Below are 22,346 nucleotides of genomic sequence, written 5' to 3'. Positions count from 1 at the left end.
AGGGACCTTTGTGTCTTCACTGTGAGTTGTATTGTGTTGGTGTGGGGGTTGAGTGCATGGGTGCACTGGGGGAGCTCAACCAATCTCATTGTTCTTGTTCTTGTTCTCCTTCTCCTTCTCCTTCTTCTATCTTTGGTCAGATTCACAGCCTTTGGGGCTGGTTGGTAGCTCAACAGCTTGAGTCCTAACCAAGGACCTAGGAACTGTGTCGGAGGATATAAGCTGTTTCAAGTAGGCTATTATTATTATTATTATTATTATTATTATTATTATTATTATTATTATTATTATTATTATTATTATTATTATTATTATATCGTGGTTAATCTTTGGTGAGATTCACAGCCTTTGGGGCTAGTTGGTAGCCTAACAGCTCAAGTCCTAACCAAGGACCTAGGAACTGTTAAGGTAACGTCGAAGGATATAAGCTGTTCCAATGGGGCGGTTTTTTGTAGAATCAGAATGTTCAAATCTGATAAATTTAAAATTTCCAAATAGCGAGGTAGTCTTTTAGGTATTGCTCCAAGGGCTCCAATTACAATCGGGACAACACACGATTTCTTTTTCCACAGTCGCTCAATTTCAATTTGCAAGTCCCGGTACTTTGTGATTTTTTCTTGCTGTTTTTCTTTTCTTCTGCTGTTTTTCTTCAATTCGTGCATCTAATTATTATTATATATCTAATTATATTATTATTATTATTATTATTATTATTATTATTATTATTATTATTATTATTATTATTATTATACAATTGTATCACAGCGGCCAGTTGATTCGCCGGATTTGGCATTGATTACTAGTCGGGCCCCACCCAGGGGCCTAGGACGTCGTAACGTATTTTCGTAATATACGTGCAGATCCAAGCAGTGCAGCTTTTTGCATTTGACTGATGGTGATTTTGTCAAGTTTTAACTGTTTTAAATGTAATTCCAGTGCTTTTGGAATAGCACCCAGTGTGCCGATTACCACTGGAATTACCACTGCTGGTTTGTGCCATAATCGTTGGATTATTATTATTATTATTATTATTATTATTATTATTATTATTATTATTATTATTATTATTATTATTATTATTATTATTGTTGTTGTTGTTGTTGTTGTTGTTGTTGTTATTGTTGTTGTTATTATTATTCAGCTAATTATATTATTATTGTTATTGTTATTATTAACTTTATTCATTCAACATGAAACTCAGCCAAGAGACCATTCAAAAATGCATCATAAATGCCATTGACTGGTGCTATTAATTATCATCATCACCATCATCATTCCCCCTTTCTCTGGCCCTATCGGAAAACAGGATCGCAAGGATTGGGTCAGATGATCGTGGACAACGGGGCAGAATTCCCGAGGTTGGGTCGGAAAAAGCCACCGGGAGGCGCCCCCTCCTCCTCCTCCTCCCCTTCCTATTTGCCTGCTCGGCGGACCACTTCCCACCAGGGTCTGGGAGCGGCTGCCCGAGAAGGGAAGGAAGCGAAGAAGCGAGCCCTCCAGCGGCGGCGGGGAGGGATCGAGGCCGCAGCCGGGAGAGCCGGCGGAGGGGAAAAGAAGGAAGCGGGAGGACAGGAAGGGAGGGAACCAGGCGCACCGGCGGCGGCGGCGGCAGCAGCGGCCAGGGCTGGGAATTAAAATGGCCACCAGCAGCTGGAACCGGAGGAAGAGAAGCAGCCGCCGCAGCAGCAGCCGCGGGAAGAGCGCCGCCTTCCTTCTCACCTCCCGGGAGTCTCCGCTCGGCCTTGATTGATGAGACGGAGCTGGGAGCTGCCAGCCGAGGGGAGCCGACGGCGGGGGGCGCTGCCTTCCTCCTCTTCCTCCTACTCCTCCTCCGCCTCAAATCGTCCCCTTCGCCCGGGCTGCAGCCGGAGGCGGACGGCCGCCCTTCTCCTCCCCTTGCGCCTCGCCTCCGGGTCCCTGCATGTCGTCCTGAAGCCTCCCCCTCTCCGGTGAGGGCAGCGCAACCGAGCCGGCTCCCGTCTCCCTGACCGCGGCCGGAGCAAGACCAACGTGGGGGCCGCCCCACGCCTCGGGTGAGTTCTGCTCCCTCCAGCCGGGGCGGCCGTGGGGGCGAGCCGGGCTAGCCCCCCGCTCTCTTTCTTCCACCAACCCCCCCACCCCATCCCTGTTCCCTAGGCCGCGCCGGCGCTCCGAGCTTTCCAACGCCTTCTTCCCAGAGATGCTGCTGCGGCAGCGGCCACCGCCGCCGCTTCCTGACCTTTTTTTCGTCCCCGCTGCGCCGCTTTCCTGCTTCCCGGTGCGGGTTTTTCTTTTTGCGGGGAAATAGTTATTATTGGTGTGGCTAATCTTGGCTCTCCATCCTGGAGGAGAGAGAAAGGGGGGGAGGGAAATAATAATAATAATAATAATAATAATAATGATGATGATGATGATGATGATGATGATGATGATGATGATGATGATGTTGTTGAGCGACTGTGGAAAAAGAAATCGAATGTTGTCCCGATTGTAAATGGAGCCCTTGGAGCAATACCTAAGGGGCTACCTTGCTATTTGGAAATTTTAAATTTACCTGACTTGAACATTCTGACTCTACAAAAAACCACTTGGAACAACTTATATCCTCCGACGTTACCTTAACAGTTCCTAGGTCCTTGGTTAGGACTTGAGCTGTTAGGTTACCAACCAGCCCCAAAGGCTGTGAATCTTACCAAAGATTAACCACATAATAATAATAATAACATACATCTTAAGTACTTGGTTGATACCTAGGACGCTGGCAACAACCCGTATCAACCATTACCACCAGTCAATGGCATTTGTGATGCATTTTTGAATGGTCTCTTGGCTGAGTTTCATGTTGAATGAATAAAGTAAATAATAATAATAATAATATAAATAATACAAATACTTGGTTGATTCCTAGGACGCTGGCAGCAATCCGTGTCAACCATTAGCACCAGTCGGTGGTATTTGTGACACATCTTTAAATGTTCCCTTGACTGAGTTTCATGTGGAATGAATAAAAGAAATAATAATAAAATAATAATAATAATAATAATAATAATAATAAAAAGAGAAGGGAAATCTTCCGCGGGCAGGGAAAGAACCCCAGAGCCCAGGCTTCCCGATGGATGGATAGATGGATGGATTGATTCATCGTGTAAAAAAATAATAATTAAGGTTTCGTTTCTTCTTCTGCTTTAAAACCAGAGTACCACTGCCTCCGTTGTTATTATTATTTTCCTACACTGGTGTTGGAAACTGGCTGGAAGGCCTGCATCCCCACCAACGGTGAAAAATAGTCAAGATCCCAAATAAATCAAAGCTTTTTTTTTTGCAGGGGGGGGGTGTCTCCTCTGATCTCTGGGTGGGTGGGGGCAGATGGTTTGCAGAAGGGGGTTGATGCTTGCTGGATGGAGGCGTTGAAAAGCTTGCCTCTCTCCCTGGCTCTGCAGTGAATATAGATCATCATTCCAAAAAGGAAAAAAAGAAGAAAGAATTCACTGCACGCCACCGTTTTATCTTCGTTAAACTAAGGATGCTCGGTTTCGTTGGCTTAGTTGTGGCTTGTGGTGTTGTTATTATTATGTTTGTTTGTTTTTTTGAAGCGGTTGGTTTTTAGATGCGGAAAGGAGACTGTTTTCTTTCTAGCTTCTTCTTTCTATACTCAATCCATACTTTCCCAGCAGGAAAGGAAAAAAATAACAAAAGGTAACTCAATCCCAATGGAATTAGAGGTGTCTTGTTTTGCCTTTTTATATAGTGGTTTAACATGACAGATCTATAGCGTGGGGTGGGGTGTGAAAAGATACAAGTGTGGAGGGGGGGGGGAAGAGAGGGGGAAGGCATATTGTCAAGGAGAAAGTCACTAGCCGCTAGGAACAAAAGGTTGGCTTTAAAAAAAAAGAAAGAAAGAAAGAAAGAAAGAGAGAACGTGTTGTGCTCAGACGAATTAATCCTCTTAGTTCTTCTCTAGAGAACCTTTATAATGGTTCGCTGTCAGTAGGGATCGCTGGCTTTCGATTTCAGGGATCCCCCTTTTTTTTTTGATTCCACTGAGAACTTTAGGAGATCCTTTGACATTCTTCTTGAGCATTAAATGTCAGTGTAGTAAGGCGACTTCTGTACGTTTGTTTTGCAGTGGGTTTCATAACCCAGTGGGAAGGTTGCATTGTGTGTGAACGGCAATGACTCCGAGGGCTTTGAGGTTCTTTAAGGCAGAATTTTCACTGGGGAGGGGGCCAGGGGGAAGTTGATGACCTCTCCTAGTTTTGTTTAATACCCTTAGGGATAGAAAGGATACAAAATGGCTATGTAGTATAGTGTAGCTTTTATGTATCGTCATTGTACATCATGTATACAACGAAATTGGTTTCGTTCTATAGACGATTTCTGCTCTCCCTGTGTCTCTGATATAACAGCTGAATCATAGGAAACCACTTACGCTGGGAAGCTATCGGAAAATCCAGTACAACATACCATATAGGTATGGCTGCCTTTTATCCCTTGCTCTTTGTTTTAATGGCTCCAATTCTTAAAATCAATGATTTCAAAACTTCAAATTTTTCCAAAGAGGCAAATAACATCCTATTTTAATAGGATGACTACAATATTAGAACTGGAGGCGGAGATAGGCAAGCAGTGTCAAAACTAGATGCATTCGTAGATTTCTTCATCACAGTTAAAATAAAAGTAAGCTTCTATTGCTGAGTGAAGTTCCACAAAGGGCCTTGCAAGGCAGCCTAGTGTCAAATGTATAGACAACAGCTTCCCGTGTACGTGTATGTGTGTATTTATGTATGTATGTGTATGTATATGTACGTGTATATACATACACACACACACACACACACACACACACACACACATATATATAATGTTGCATTTGTGCTGATAAATAAATAAAGGTAGACTAGTATAGATCTATTTCAAGCTATTTAGTTCTCATCAGCTAGCTAGCTTGCTTGGAACTAAAGCTGGAATTTTCTGCCTACAAAGAACTGTCAAACATTGAGCTATGACTCCTCATCAAATAATGTGGTGTATCAGCAATCAAGATAACAGTGCAAACTTTTATTTTTTAAAGCAGAGATGAGAATTGTTGGGGAGGTCAGAGATGCATGGGACTATTGCATTGGCAGAATAGATGTGTGTGCAAATTGAGGTTCCTCCTTGCACTTGTGTGGGTAAGACTTTAGCAGAATCAGCGTGGATCTGTAGGTGTAGACAGACACGCTGCTAACACAGTTTAGATCAGTGTTTCCCTGACCTTAACAACATTAAGATCTATGGACTTCCAACTCCGAGAATTACCCAGCCAGCTGGTAAGATTTGTAGATAGATACTACAATCATTACATCTTGGATGCTAGCTGAATTGAAATACTGTATATAATGCTTTTGATAATCAAAATATTTCTGGTGCCTGTTCTATGACATTTACTTTTTCATATTCCGGTGTTGTTGAAGATGACTTAGATTTAATGTTCTGTTCAATCAGACTTGAAGTAAGTACCTTCCATGATCATTAGATAAAGGAACTATACAGAACTGTTGAAGTGGATAGGAAGATTTAGTAAACATTAAAAATAGCTTAAAAAATTGTGGAAAACTTAAACTGAAATGTATTGATTTAAATTATCAGATATGTAGCAATAACTATACTAAAATATTACTAAATGTGTATTGGATACACATTTATTGAGCTTGTCAATCAGAAAGGTTGGCAGGTCAGCAGTTTCAATCCCTAGCGCCGCGTAACGGAGTGAGCTCCCGTAACTTGTCCCAGCTTCTGCCAACCTAGCAGTTTGAAAGCACCTAGAAAATGCAAGTAGAAAAATAGGAACCACCTTTGGGGGAAGGTAACAGTGTTCTGTGCGCCTTCGGCATTTAGTCATGCCAGCCACATGACCACGGAGATGTTTTCAGACAGCGCTGGCTCTTCGGCTTTGGAATGGAAATGAGCACCGCCCCCTAGAGTCAGGAACAGCTAGCACATATGTGCGAGGGGAACCTTTACCTTTACTTATTGGATACAGATAATTGAAATCTATGGAATGGTGCTAATGGTTGCAACTTTACAATTCAGTTCCTAAGTAGGTCTATTTGGGTAAGAAATTTGCCCAATTTAATAGAACTTTTGGGTTTTTTTTTGAAAACCATATTCACAATCTTATTGTAGCTAAGTTCCTTTATGCAACATATGTTGGATTGCAGCTTTCGACTCTTTCATTGCTTCCTTTAATCCAGGGGTGTCCAAACTTGGGAACTTTAAGACTTGTGGCTGGGGAATTCTGGGAGTTGAAGTCCACAAGTCTTAAAGTTCCCAAGTTTGGACACCCCTGCTTTAATCACTGGCAGCGTTTCGAACTTCCTTGTTTTTTTAAAACCATTCCTTTGTTTCTCTTGAAATGTGCCTTTTACTTTTTGTGAGAATTTCGAGATCTATTCCCGCAAATGCCACCCTTGCATACTGAAAAAAATAGTTGCTTAATTTCTGGGTGTATTGTTAAAATAAATGGATGCAAATGATATGCATTGAAGCTCGCTGTGAATAGTATTGTCGTAAGACTATTCGTTTTTTTTCTGACTTCTCTTCCCCTTCTCTAAATCTTGATTATAATGATGACAGCAGCAATTTGTAGTAGAAATCTGGAGATCTCATGTCTGTCTGTGCTGGTGTTTAGACCGTAATAAATATTTGATTTGATTTGATCTTGATTTGAAACATACCTGCTGGCATTACGGCTTTGAATGAATTCGTAACAATTTGGTAAACGTCTATGGAGATTCTCAGTCATCCAGGTCATGCTTGTCCCAAAGGTGCTTTTTCAAGAGTCCACTGGACTTTCTGGCTTTTTCTTGAAGACGTTTTGCTTCTCATCCAAGAAGCCTCTTCAATTCTGACTGAATGGTAGAGAATGGACCGGTTTATATTCCTTGCAGTCGTCTGATCATTAGCACTCTTTCTGAGAGTCATTGAAACCACTTGGAGGTTTATCTGAGCCCTTAGGATGACCTGAATAGTGCAAATGGGTGTGGAAGCTTATTGGAATTGCCGAAAGGAGTCTCTTGTAAACAGGTGTCGTATTCATCCCTCTCTGTTCAATCTTGATGTAGATGACTTCTCTGGCCTTCCATCCACATTCCTTACAGATTCGGTAGAAAGCTCCCAAGTTTGCTAATGATTGCTAACAAATAAAGACCATTTTTGTTTAAAATTATGCAGTTAAAGAGTCTCAACACACATTACAAAGTGATACGATGCTTTGTTTGTTTGCTTGTTTGTCAAACATGTACAAGATAACAAGTATAGGAATGGACATAAACACAAACAAAGGAAGTAAATACAGATAAATGGGGACAGTAGGACAGGGACGGTAGGCACGCTAGTGCGCTTATGCACGCCCCCTTTATGGACCTCTTAGGAATGGGGTGAAGTCCACGGTAGACAGTTTAAGGTTGAAGATGTTTGAGGGTTTGAGGCTATAACAACGGAGTCAGTTAGAGCATTCCAGGCGTTGACCACTCTGTTGCTGAAGTCGTATTTTCTGCAATCGAGTTTGAAGCGGTTTGAGTTTGTTATCGATTGTTTGCCCATATATTATTGTGGTTGAAGCTGAAGAAGTCATTGACAGGCAAGATGTTGTAGCAGACAATTCTCTCTCTCTCTCTCTCTCTCTCTCTCTCTCTCTCTCTCTCTCTCTCTCTCTCTCTCTCTCTCCTCTCTCCCTCTCTCCCTCTCTCCCTCTCTCCCTCTCCCTCTCTCTCTTACACACACACACACACACACACACACACACATATTTGTTTCTTCTAGTGAACTTACTGAGATTTTTAAAGCAGGTACATAAAGAAGATGTTTATCCTACTGCAGGTTACAATAAAAATAAATATATTTTAAATAAAAAATAAAATGCAATAAAAAAACCAATCGAATTGAATTATTTCAATGTTGCAATTGAAATAAAATGTGCTTCGATCCTCTTGAGATATGGGGAAATTATGTAGTTGCTAAATGTATTAGTGCTTCTGGATTCTCTTTATTTGCTTAAAGTAAGTTTTGGGAGGAAAATACTTGTAGTCAGTCCTTGGGACCACAGAACCCTAAGTAAGGGACCTCCTTTTGATGAAGGTGCTAAAGCTAATTCTCCAAATTCAGCTAAAAAATTAAGATTCCAAACTGTAGGAGGACTTGATTACTAGTCAGTGCTGCTATGAGAATTAAAAAAAAACTGTAGTCTTTCACTTTGAGCGTTTGAAATGAGTTTCTTAACCTTGTGACTTTGGAGTTGTGTGGACTTCAACTCCCAGAATTCCCCAGTCAGCCATGCATTTTCCAGCTCCTAAGGTTGAGAAGCACTGATCTATAATGTCCAATAATTTAACCCTTAACAAATCCTTATTCTGACAGATCTTGGCTGACTTTCTTTCAACTGTGAAACAAGGTAGCAATACTTTAGTGATACTTTACTTTGTTGGTAAGTGTCATTGAAGAGAGTGTGCCAAAAAGGTTACACGGAAATGTCGCACACCTGCACTCATCAGGGCTGCACTCCAAAAAGCCAAACTTCCAGGTTCTAGTGTGCATGCGCACCCAACAATGCGCTGGCCGGTGCACATGTGCAGGGCGATTTTCGTCAATGCTACGCAGATGAAGGGGTTGCACTCCGGAAAAGCCAAACTTCCAGGTTCCAGTGCGCATGCGCACCCAACAATGCGCTGGCCGGCACGCATGTGCAGGGCGGTTTTCAGCACTGCTGCACGGATGAAGGGGTTGCACTCCAGAAAAGCCGAACTTCCATGTTCTGGCGTGCATGTGCACCCGACAATCAGAAGGCCAGCACACATTTGCATGCTGGTTTTCGGCACTGCTGTGCATGCGAAGGACAGCTGATCATTGCGCGTGCATGCTCACCAGAAACCCGGAAGACAAACAGGCAAGTCCGCGTGTACTGGATGACATGGCTTCGTGTGCCACTTTGGGCACATGTGCCATAGGTTCGCCATCACAGGGCTAGGATGAAGCATTAACCTCCCCCCCCCCATCAACATACTTTTATGAAAGTGCATTTGTAGCACTTATTACAGCCAACATCAAATATTGAAATAAAGTCCAAGTAACATTTATAAATACTGGGTGTGTGTGTGTGTCGATGAAATATATTGGCCTGTGCAAACTGGTAAAACATATTGAGATTTATAGGCACGTTAAATATAATGAAAAGAAAGAATATTATGTTTTTAAAAAGTAAAAGGAATGTTTTACTCTTCCTTTTACTCTTCCCCCTAATGTGATACTTTTGTCATAGTTTAAAAAATTGCTCGATGTTCTGTAGTCTTGAAAAGACTTAAGCGATGCTGAGGTGCAAAATTAGATCATGAAAATATAAGGGGAAGACCAGTATTTAATGTATGAGAGACATAGACATTCATATTCCGTTGCATTTATGCTCTTGAAATCATTCTTATTTGAATGTTTCCTCAAGATGTTGTTATTAGTTGCAAAGTCGTGTCCAACCCATCGCGACCCCATGGACAACGTTCCTCCAGGCCTTCCTATCCTCTACCATCCTCTGGAGTCCATTGAAGCTCACGCCGACTGCTTTGGTGACTCCATCCCGCCTCCTCATTCTCTGTCGTCCCCTTCTTCTTTTGCCCTCAATCCTTCCCAGCATTAGGCTCTTCTCCAGGGAGTCCTTCCTTCTCATTAGGTGGCCAAAGTATTGGAGTTTCCTCTTAAGGATCTGGCCTTCTAAAGAGCAGTCAGGGTTGATCTCCTCTAGGACTGACCAGTTTGATGGCCTTGCAGTCCAAGGGACTCTTAGGCATCTTCTCAAGCTCCTTTCTTATGGTCCAACTTTCACAGCCATACATTGCAACTGGGAAAACCAGGGAATGTTTAAGATATCTCAGGTAATTTGTGCAGGGTTTTTTGTATGAACTTCCTTCCTTCCTTCCTCCCTCCCTCCCTCCCTCCCTCCCTCCCTCCCTCCCTCCCTCCCTCCCACAGCTCCATAGAGTCAGGAATGACTAATACATATGTGTGAGGGGAATATTTACCTTATAGATATAGATAGATACAGATACAGATATAGTTACAGAGATATATACGGTTCTGTCTGAGGTAACCCTATAGAATAGTGTTTCTCAGCCTCAGCAATTTGAAGATGTGTGGAATTCTGGGAGTTGAAGTCCACACATTTTAAAATTGCTGAGATTGTCAAACACTGCTATAGAGCGATCTCTGTTTCTCTATTGCCCCGCTGCTTCATTACTTTACCCTCTTCCCTAGTTTGACATCTAAAAAATATATATATAAATGGTTTACATTTTAATTTCTGATTTTAAAATTCCTTGATTTATCTTCTTTAAACTACTCTTAAATCTAGTTGAAAGCCAGTTGAGGTCTATTGGCTGAGGTGAAGAGCTAGAAGTGAAGAGACCTCAGATTGGGTCCTGCCTTAGCAGCCATCTGGATGACCTTGAGGCCTCTCTTGAGAAGACAAAAGGCAAACCACTTTTGAAAGCCTGGCCTGGAAAAGTATGGACTTGTCCAGGTACTTGCCAGGAAACAAGTCTGACTTGAAGGCCTGGGAATAAAAACACTCCAGAACCCAACTGTGAATGCAGATAATGCCTGGATTCAGCCTTTGTAATAGACCTTGGGTTGTTTTACTCACATCTGGTTGAATCAACCGAAAGCAACTTGGTTCTCAGGTTTAAGTCACAAATGAGGTTACCCTGGTTTTCAATTTGGTAAATTAAAGTGTCCAAACCCCTTCCTTCCTTCCTTCCTTCCTTCCTTCCTTCCTTCCTTCCTTCCTTCCTTCCTTCCTTCCTTCCTTCCTTCCTTTCTTGCTCTCGCTCTCTCTCATTGCGAAAAGGAAATTGTTTACTAGATGAGCAAGTTCATGTTAATTAATATTTACCAATATGAAGTTTGCTTAAGTAAATGAATACACAGGTGAAAGCAGTAAGTTATTTAATCCAGTGTCCTTTGGCCCAATCTGTTGTCTTTCAAGAGCCATTGGATCAACGTTTTTTCAAATTCTCAGCAGGGCCAAAAAATGCTTGCATTTCACTTCACTCCCTTCATTAGTTTAAAGGTTGTTTTTTTTTAATTCGTAAGTACCGTAATATGAGGTGGATGCAATATGCTTTAAATGTTCTTTAATTGCAGTTAAGTTGATTATGAAATTTCTAAGAATGCACTGAAAGGCTACAAAAGATTTGCTATTTAATAATAATATCACTTCAACAGCTTTGTGTGTGTGTGTGTGTGTATGTGTGTGTGCATGTACCCAAATGAATAATTATAGGTAGCATGTAAAACAGTATTTTTCATCCTAGGCCATCTTAAGATGTGTGGACTTCAACTCCCAGAATTCATGACTGACTAGGGAATTCTAGGAATTTAACTCCACACATCTTAAGGTTACTAAGGTTGAGAAACACTGATGTAGAGTTTATGTTGGAAAATGGTATATATGGCTTTTAAAAAATGAAATAAAATGAGAAAGCAAAAACAGGGAGTATCAGATTTCAGAATATGTACATATATACAGTATATCACAGAAGTGAGGACACCCCCTCAGCAGTTTAGACTTTAATGGCTGTGTGTTGCGTTATTTTGAGGGGACAGATTTACACTGTTATACAAGCTGTATACTCACTACTTTGCATTGTAGCCAAGTGTCATTTCTTCAGTGTTGTCACATGAAAAGGTATACTGAAATATTTACTACATGTGAGGGAGGTGTGCTCACTTCTGTGATATACTCAGAGGTGGTACTCTGCCGCTTCACCCCGGTTCAAGCGAACCGGTAGTCGTGGCGGTGGGAGGCTCCACCCACCTGCCCAGAGGTCATCACAAATGCTCTGCGCAGAAGCGTCGCTTGCAAGCGCTCCCAGTTCTGAACCGGTAGTGAATACTGTTTATGTATATAAATTGTCAATGTTCCTAATTTCATTTCATTTCATTTCATTTATTAGCACTTATATACCGCCCCCTCTCCCGAAAGGGACTCGGGGCGGTGTACAGTCCGTATTAAAAAACACCAAATAAAATACATGTATGCATAGGAGGAGGATAAAATAGGCCAAAACTGTACAGCTAATAAGTAAACAATATAAAAATTTAAAATATCATACAATTTATACACTATCCCTCTAAAAGCCAGTAAAAAGTATATGCCAGGGGGGTAGACGTTGTAAATTATGCCAAACCAGCCAGTCGGAACAGGTGTGTCTTCAGTTTCTGTCGGAAGGAGCGGAGGTCAGTAGTGGTTCTAATGTCGGGGGGGAGGTCATTCCAGAGGGTTGGGCCCATCACAGAGAAGGCCCTACTCCTCGGTGTCGCCCGTTGGCATTGCCTCGTGGACGGCACCAGGAGAAGGCCCTCCCTGTGAGAGCGGATTGGCCGCAGGGATGTGTGCGGGAGGATGCGATCCCGCAGGTAACTAGGCCCTATGCCATGGAGCGCTTTAAAGATGGTAATCAGAACCTTGAACCGCACCCGAAAGACCACAGGTAGCCAGTGCAGCTCGCGCAGGAGAGGTGTTACGTGGGAGTACCTAGTACTCCCCATGACTACCCGCGCGGCTGCGTTCTGGACTAGCTGCAGTCTTCGGGCGCGTCCCAAGGGAATTTACTGGACATATTTGTGCATTATGTAAACTTGGATTGTTGGATAGATCAAAATAGATGAGTTTTCGTTTTCTGCTAATCTGTACTGTGTTTTGTTTAATTTTAGTGAACGTACCGGGTGGATGCTTGTAAACTATGATTTAGGACTTAGTAATGTGATCACAGCCCTTAAGTCAAACCCAAAGCCACCCACATTATAGCTTAAAACAAGACATATGAAAGGTCCTGTATTTCAAACTTCACTTTATCATCTTTTCTGCCATCTCTGAGTTGAGGGAATTTTAGAGCATATCTATGGCATGTTCAATGAACAAGAATCTTCTAATATAATATTGGTTATAACCATGATAAATGAGAGTAAATTAAAATTACTGTTAATTACAAAATACATAATTCTAGCTAAATTGCAGCCTATTCATTTGCCTATATAGAATATATTGCCTCTGTATCTTTAGTATTTTATTCTGGGGGAGGCATTGAATTCTTTCCCCCTTATTCATAGCTGCTTCTTTTGTTTCTGAGTAGGAAGTCTGTAATAGAATGCTGAGTATTCATTTATTGCGGTGTTGAAGGAAGCCTTTAAATTGTACTATGTAGAAAGGTTGTATATACATATAAATTCTGGGGGAATTATTTTTAGGTGAGGTCAAATCTAAATTTGAGCAAATAGTTTCAGAAATTGCAATAGCTAATGATGTTAAACTCTCATTAAAATAAGGGAAAACATTACATAGCGGGAATGTTTGGAAATGGTGATACTGGATGATTAAACAATTTTTTAACAGAATAACAGAGTTGGAAGGGATTTTAGAGTCCTTCTAGTCCAGTGATGGCTAACCTTTTTGTCCTCGCATGCCAAAATTGCACGTGTATGCTTGCGCGCCCACCTGTGCCCTGTATTGGGCCTAGCAGGCCTCCCTGAAGCCTCCTGTGACAAAAAATGGGGGCCACTCCCCACACACCCCATGCATATGTGCGTGACCCCCCCCCCATCTCCCTCTGCCCATGCATGTGTGCCTCCTGCATGCACGGCAGAGACCCGAAAACCAGCTGGCCGGCAGGAGGCGCATGCACGAATACGTGGTGGAACTGAGCTGGGCCAGATCCAATCTCTTGATAAAAACTTCCATTGTTTGAGCACCCACAACTTCTGAAGGCAAATTGTTCCACTGGTTAATTATTATCACTGTCAGGAAATTTCTGCTTAGTTCTAGGGTGGTTCTCTCATTGATTATTTTCCATCCATTGCTTTTTGTCCTTCAGGTGCTTTGGAGAATAAGTTGACTCCTTTTTCTCTGTGGCAGCCTCTCAAATACTGGAACACTCCTATCATGTCACCTCTAGAGATTCAACATTTAGCAAAGAAAATACAACAAAGCTAATCAATCCACATCAGAGTCTATTGTTTTACTGGAAGCATTTCGTTAGGTTTCTTCCTTAAAATACTCTTAGCTAGCTAAGGTCAGTAAAAATATAGTTAACCTACAATGGGACAAAATTAATTTGAGATAATTATGGACTCATTTCTGATTAAATAACTAATGCATTACCACAGTAGATTTTTTTTTTAAAAAAATGTGTTGATTGAGAATTTCACATTCTGCAATGTTTTTCTCTCCTCTCTTCACTCTTTCTCAAAGAGCCAAAGAAATCCTGTTAGGATTTGATAAATATGATGTTCTTTAAACTGCTACGGTTGAACTTGGATAAATCCTAAAAAAATAAAGTAGACCTTTGGCTGGAAAAGTCACCGTTCTCATTAAATATAAAATGGGAACTTTGAGACCTATTGGATTTGTACGAAAGCAAATGATGTATATGCAATTCCTTTCCCAATCAATGTTGTTGTTACTTGCAAAGTTGTGTCCGACCTATCGCGACCCCATGGACAATGTTCCTCCAAGCCTTTCTGTCCTCTACCAGCCTCTGGAGTCCATTTAAGCTCACAGCTACTGCTTTGGTGACTCCATCCAGCCACCTCCTTCTCTGTCGTCCCCTTCTTCTTTTGCCCTCCATCTTTCCCAGCATCAGGCTCTTCTCCAGTGAATCCTTCCTTCTCATTAGATGGCCAAAGTATTGGAGTTTCATCTTCAGGATCTGGCCTTCTAAAGAGCAGTCAGGGTTGATCTCCTCTAGGACTGACCACTTTGATCGCCTTGCAATCCAAGGGACTCGCAGGAGTCTTCTCCAGCACCATAGTTCAAACGCCTCCATTCTTTGGCGCTCAGCCTTTCTTGTGGTCCAACTTTCACAGCCATACATTGCAAGTGGGAAAACCATCCCAATCAATATTTGTGTGTAAGAATCCAGAGTATGGAAAGAAATGTAGACAAATTGTGACGTTCAAACCGCTATTTATAGATGGTCCTCAATTTACAGCTATTCATTTAGCAACCGCTCAAAGTTACAATCGCACTGGAAAAAAGAGACCCACAATTCGTCCTCATACTTACAGCCACTGGAATAACCCGTGATCACATGAGGAAAATACGGGCACTTGCAAACCAGCAATGAAATTGCAACCTTTTCAGTTGGCTTCTGCCAAGAAATATCAATGGGGGGACCCCAGATTTGCATAACAACCGTGTTATTCATTTAATTGGAGCGAATCACCTAACCAAAATGATTTTTTTAACAAGTTGGAAAAATCCTGTGTGATTCACTTAACAACTTGCCTCTCTTACCGATGGAAATTTCTGGTCGCAATTGTAGTCTTAAAGCAAGGACTACCTCTTCCCTTCAGCACTTCAGAATGGCGCCGCGTTCGGTATTCGAACTATTTTTTAACCCTGGATATTTTTAGGAATTACGAGTTTGAGATTGTGTTAATTTTCGCAAGGAAAAATGGAGACTTGAAGAGTGTTTTTTGATTTATGGAGAGATGAATAACAGGGTCATATGGTAATAGTCTGCTGGAGAATTTTTCCTCCTTATATACTTCAGTGACGGTATGATTCATTATATGTCCCCTCAGGTCACCGGCATAGTAAAAAGCAACAACAATTTTGGTTTTCCATTCAGCTTCTGCCAGCAGAGTTCGTTTGAAAATACACATTTAAAAAGTAGATCAGTGTGAATCAGATATCAATTAGCTTTGCACCCAGAGCTGTACTATCTCTCTATTGTGCCAGCCGTCTCTAAGGCTGCAGTAGGAATTTTGAAAATACAATGCATTTTTCTCACTGAGCATGACTAATAAAATCCCTGGGAAAGCTTGTCTGAATATTTTATTTGAACTGATAGCAAGGATAGAAACTGGCCAATGACACAGGCAAAAGTGGTAAATGCAGAAGAGATATACTGGCCATGACTTTGATTTTTGTTCCTATTAACCTCAAAATCTGAAATGCTGAGTTCAGATTTTAATTTGATAGGATATGGTATCCCTAACCATCACCTTCCCCAAAGATTTTGTGCAAGAAAAGTCGGGAAGGAATGAAATACCTGTCTGAACTGAGTAATCTCATATGTATTTGAACATGGCATCTTACTCATGCTGGATATTGAACCCATGATTAAACAAGTGCTTATCTGGAAATCAAATTTCATGTGTAATTTTGGGAACACAATGGACTACTCAAATCCTGGAAATCAAATAAAAAATGTCTTGTTAATCAAAACATTAACATTCAAGGAGCCATCCTCAGTAGATTCTCTCTACTGGAATATGTGCTTTGGGCTATTCTATGAGTCGTATTTATGTGGTGCCTTCCTATTGGTTAATTGATGTGTTGATGGACAGTGATTGGCTGTTATTTCCTTGTGCTATTGGTTGATTGGTGTGTTGATGGCCAGTGATTGGCTGTTATTTCCTTGTGCTGCCAAGTCCTCGGCTCCTAAGTAGCTGATAAGCTGATGGCTTCAATCATTTCCCTGACTATCTTTGTACCTGCACAGCAAACAATCTTAGTAGCTGCAATATTAAATGCATGTCCTTGTTCGTTGCAATGTGAGGCTACCAATGCTTAGACCAAGATTGGTTTTTGCAATATTATGTTGCAACACGTTTACTTGCCTTCATTCGTACATAATACATTTTGTTCTCTCATTGACTGTAAGATCCCACATATTTATCTTGCAATTCATTTTATAGCCTCTCTCTCTCTCTCTTTGCATGGAAGTACAGGTAGTCCTCGACTTATGACCGCAATTGTGCTCAAAATTTATGTTGCTAAATTGGTTGAGTTTTGCCACATCTCAAAACTTTTCTTGGCAGGTTTGTTAACGGAATCAATGGAGTGGTTAAATTAGTAACACGGTTGTTAAGTGAATCTGGTTTCTCCATTGAGTTTGCTTGTCAGAAGGACGCAAAAAGTGATCACACGACTCCCTCCAGGACACTGCAACCGTCATAAATGTGAGCATCCGAATAGAAAACATGTGAACATGGGGATGCTGCAATGGTCACAAGACATACCGTGTTTTCCCAAAAATAGGACAGGTTTTAGCCTTATTTTCGGGGAGGTCTTATTATTTTTGAGATGGGGGCAGGAGGTAGTGAGCATGGTCACCTCATGGCTGCTGCTGTGTTGCGCATTGCTGGGCCAGCCACTCTTTTTGCGGCAGTCATTAGCATGACAGAAGGGGCGTGGTGGCTAGGGTTTGGCCATAATGGGAACGGCCATTAGGTAAGGGCATGTGGGGCGCATGGGACATGTTCCCCGCTCCCTTCCCCCGGCCTTGTATCCTCACCTTATGTTTGTGCGGCAAGCAACCAGAGGAAATGGCAGGGACCAGCTGCACATGCGTTTAAACATTTTCAGGGAGGGTGTCTTTCCAGGGGAGGGCTTATTTTAGTGCATGCGCTCAAAAGCCCGATTAGGCTTATTATCCAGGAAGGTCTTATTTTCCGGGAAACGGGTTAGTCATGTCACTTTTTTTTCAGTGCCGTTGTAACTTCAGACAGTCACTAAATGAACTTTTGTAAATACACCTGTACTCCTTGTAATATCTATGTAGGCCACTGGATGTTTTATTTGTATACATTTATCAGTTTTGTCCAAAGGAATCTTTAGAAGGAAGGCATATTGTTGTCGTCTGGCAAACTCTTCCAAAATTTATCACCATTTCTGTATACAAACCTATGGCTAGCTATATAAATCAGAAACAAAGTTCACAGAACACTTCAAACCAAAACTAAGTTACATTATTATTTAACTTGGGTTCCCAAGCTGTGTCCTGCGGTAACCTGGGGCAATGCAGCGACCTCACAGGAGGCTCTGCAGATTCGTGAATTACTAGTTTAAAGTAGTCCACAGTTTGGCCTAGGGACACTGTGAAATTACTGAGGCAGTAAAGGTGATGTGATCTAAGAAAGCTTTGGAACCTCTGGATTAATATGATGTGTCAACCAAGTCAAGTAAATCTTTCTGAAACTCTTTCCTGATTCACCCATTCCTTCCTCATCGTCAAGATGGAGTCTTCGTTCTTTTACATCAATTCTAAATTGCTATTCTGTTTACTACCCTGTTTCCCTGAAAATAAGACCTCCCTGGATAATAAGCCCAATCGGACTTTTGAGCGCATGCGCTAAAATAAGCCCGCTCCCAAAAATAAGCCCTCCCCAAAAATATCGCAACACAGCAGCAGCCATGAGCTGACCACTCTCACTGGCTCCTGCACCTCAAAAATAACAAGACCTCCCCGAAAATAAGACCAAGCGTTTATTTTGGGGATCAAAAGAAAATAAGACCCTGTCTTATTTTCGGGGAAACATGGTACTTAGCGGTAAACATTTCTAAACTCAGTATAGAGAAACTAGGAGTATCTGAGAGGTCCTTGGTGCTCTCTGAGCTTGGTTGTTTTCTTGCAGACATTTCATTACCCAACTAGGTAACATCATCAGGGTTAGAAGGGGCTAGGGTTTGCTCTCTATTTATATACAACGGGCTTGGATGAGCTGCGATGGTGCAGTGGTTAGAGTGCAGTACTGCAGACTACTTTTGCTGATCACCGGCTGCCAGCAGTTTAGCAGTTCAAATGCCACCAGGTTTAAGACTGACTCAGCCCTCCATCCTTCCGAGGTGGGTATAATGAGGACTCAGATTATTGGGGGCAATAGGCTGACTCTGTAAACTGCTTAGAGAGAGCTGTAAAGCACTGTGAAGTAGTATATAAGTCTAAGTGCTATTGCTATAGCAGCAATATATCTTAATTTTACTTTTAGAGCTGCAGTGGTTAAAGGAGGATCTCTGAGTCTGCACACGCAGTCTCTCTCTCACAAACATATCCATACTAAAGAGAGAAATGTATAAGAAATTGTTTCCCAATTACAGATGTGTAATATAATGAACACTGGAACTTTTTTCTTTGAATAGTGCTGTGGTTCATCAAAGCCATCTTCCTCCAGCCATATGTTTCCCAGATGTTTACAGCTAATTGTGAGAAGCCTACTTTGATTTCCGAACAACCTGGAGTTGGGATTAAGTTTTGACTCTTGGCGCCAATTACTGCCGTCCTTGAGCGACAAATCAAATATTTCCATTTGACTTGTTGTGGAAAGAAAACTACAAATAAAGCTTTAATGTTTTGATTGGTAGCTCCTGCTGGCAGAAGGAGCCCGGCGACCTGTTCATAGCAAGTCAAAAGTTATGGATTTTGGCTTAGCATGACCTTTAAATGGATAGCTATACTAGAAACATTAGACATGTATAAAACTATTACAAAGACTTCTTGCTAATGCAGTGTGCCCTAATTTATTTTAGAAGGAAAATACGCTGTAAACGGAATAGTTATTCTTTCTTTCCAAGGACAAATGTGCATATAATAGCTTTTTGATATGTTGGATATTAACATATTTTCAGTTGAGAAATTGGTCGAGCTCTCACATATTTATATTAAAAAAAATATTTGTGAGCTCTACCAGGATTGTTGGCAGAAATATTTTCATTCGCGAAAAGTCCACAAAAGTAATTGCAAAAATAAGACCAGAAAAGGTAAGTTGCTTTTCATTCTGTTTGAGCTGCAGAAATCATAAAGAATCCATTTTAACAAGTACCCTAAAAGTAAAATTTAAAACCTTTCTATTTAAATATAGCCTACTATTTCTTCTGACTTAGAAAGAATAAAGTCATTACCTATTTTTAAACAATATCGGATTAATTACTGACAATAAGTAATAAGTAATGTTAAAACTTGCAATGACTGTGTTTACGTATACCATAGCTTTGTAAAATTGTGTTTATGTAAGCCACAGTTGGGTGGGCTATACACAACACTAAATTATAAAATACGGTTTGTAAATCATGACGGCAGAGTTTACAATATATTGACCACAAATAAGCAGACCACACATCACATTTTAGATGACCGTAATATGTGAAGTCATATGGTTCATAAAGTCAGCTTGCACAATGACATTGCACCTGGATCAGTGGGGATCCATATTCGGATCCATCCATTAACATGAAAGTTCACTGAGAAATTTAGTGCCAGTCTCTTTTAGTGATAGCAATAACGCTTAGACTTATATACCGCTACACAGTACCTCTCTAAACCTCTCTAAGCGGTTTACAGAGGCAGCCTATTGCTCCCAACAATCTGGGTCCTCATTTTACTGAACTCAGAAGGATGGAAGGCCGAATCAACCTTGAGCTGATCAGAATCGAACTGCTAATGTGCAGTGAAATGGCAGTCAGCAGAATTAGCCTGTAGTACTGCATTCTAACCACTGCGCCACCACGGCTCATATTAGCTCATTTTAGCTCATATATATTTGGCATACATACATACATACATACATACATACATACATACGTACGTACGAATCTGTGAATCCAATGCATATTATAAACTAAATTACAGGGAATTCTCAACTTACAAACATTTGTCATAACGGCCCTGTAACCAATGACTATTTTTACACTTACGACAATTGCAGCAACCCCGCAAATAATCAAAATTTGGACGCTTAGCAACTGGCATGTATTTATGACGGTTGCAGTGTCCCTGTGTCATGTGATCCCCTTTTGCGACCTTCTGACAAGCAAAGTCAATGGGCAAGACAGATTCACTTCAACAACTGCAGGGATTCACTTAATAGCTGTGGCAAGAAAGGTCGTAAAATGGGGCCAAACTCACTTAACAACTGCCTTGTTTAGCAACAGAAATTTTGGACTCAGTTGTGGCCGTACGTTGATGATTACCTGTGTAGTAGAACTTGGGCTAATCCATGAAGTTGAACAGTTAAAAAAAAACTTTCTGATATACGAAATTATTATTTAATTATGGACAAACAAAAGATTGCATCCGAATTTTAGAGATTTGGGATGGTAAGAAGGTAATATTCCTGCCTTCCAAATTTGACCTGTTGGTTATACTGGTTCCCAACGTGGGGCCCAATTTAATTTTTAATAGGGGCAATTTAAACCTTGTTTAAACCAAGTTAATGGGCTTTTCAGGCTTCCTCCATGTGAGTAGAGTTCACTTTTTGACTAAGTTAAGAATTATATGTCACGGGGGGGGGGGGGGGGAATGGATCAGGATTTTAAAGATGCTTACGTGGGGCATGGCCAAAAAAAGGTTGGGAACCACTGTTATAAACTTTAAAAGGAGACTGAATAGAATACTTTTTTTCTTGCCTGCTCATTCTTAACCTTCTGGCTTTCTATAGCATTTTCATGCAACACTATCCGTTTGCCCGCTGGCATAGAAATTAACACTAAACTTCATTTATTCAACCATTTCTGATCATTATTAATTCCTGGTTATATTTATTTAATATTTGTGCATGGAATACATTTGTATTAGGGGTGGGTTCCAGCTTCTGTTACTTCTGGTTCGCTTAGGGGTGCGCTGTGGGCACACTTGCGCTTCGCGTGTGCGTGGACGATTGAAGCACGCTACACGCGAATACGCAGTAGTAAAAAAATTGCTTCTGCGCATGCACAGAAGCAAAAAACAAGAGGACAGCGCCTATGGCACTGCTGATAGAATTGGTTCGGGGGCGTGGCCGGCTGAGTTACTACCTACTCAACCGAACCAGGCCGAAGCGGTAGGAACCCACCTCTGATTTGTATGTACTATTTATAGTACGCCTTTTTAAACCAAATTGGAGCATTTTGTAGTTTTGAGTCATTTTGGTTTTGCTGTGGCTTCGGTGATTTTTCGAGTTGTAGCACCTGAAGGCTGTGGACCGAGAAATAGGCCCATCCCAGCTTTTACTTATGCCAATGTGGTAATCAATTGAAAGGGCAACTATTCAAAGTATCCCTGCTTATCAATTTCTCTAGCATTTATTGGATCATTGTGTATGATATTTTAAAACTCTTTGTTATATTCTTACATCAATAACCTCTCACCTGAGACTATGTGGCTTAGAAGAAAGCTTTGATTAGATAGACGTCTTCTGCCTTGTGGGAAGGAATTATTCAGGCTGAACAGCAAGACATAAATTCTCAGTGGATTGATAAGACATAGGCATAATGAAACACTTGTAGATCCAGATAGTATGTTCCTTACTCGGTTCCTTTGGAAGTCTTAAGAACCATGAATCCTAATTTGGAATTTGATTAATGGTTAATGGTTGCAGTAATTTATATCCAACCAGGAGAAAGGATGCAGAGAAAAGATTAAGGGTGCATTACATTCCTGAGTGAAAGAATGTGAAGGAAGCATGCATTCTATCTTATGACTCCTGCCCAGTCTTTTTGCCATTTTTTGAAAATCAATAGCAACGTTTTTTGGACTAAGAAGCTAACATGGTTGGGCCTGGCTTGAAGTTGGATGGGTGGAGCG

General features: G+C 41.2%; 1 protein-coding gene across 4 annotated transcripts in view; it reads left to right on the top strand.

Annotated features, from left to right (window-relative positions):
- The first annotated feature begins 1,436 nt into the window (after positions 1 to 1,436).
- Positions 1,437 to 22,346, top strand: part of WDFY3 (WD repeat and FYVE domain containing 3) — a 215,066-nt gene continuing 194,156 nt past the window's right edge. For all 4 annotated transcript variants that reach the window (XM_081959189.1, XM_081959187.1, XM_081959188.1 and 1 more), the window contains exon 1: positions 1,437 to 2,033. The gene's annotated coding sequence lies outside the window, so the exon portion shown is untranslated. The remainder of the gene's footprint in view (positions 2,034 to 22,346) is intronic.

The sequence above is a fragment of the Natrix helvetica genome, assembly GCF_964273705.1.
Source record: "Natrix helvetica genome assembly, chromosome: 7".
Taxonomy (NCBI): domain Eukaryota; kingdom Metazoa; phylum Chordata; class Lepidosauria; order Squamata; family Natricidae; genus Natrix; species Natrix helvetica.
This window is presented reverse-complemented; position numbering and strand designations above follow the sequence as displayed.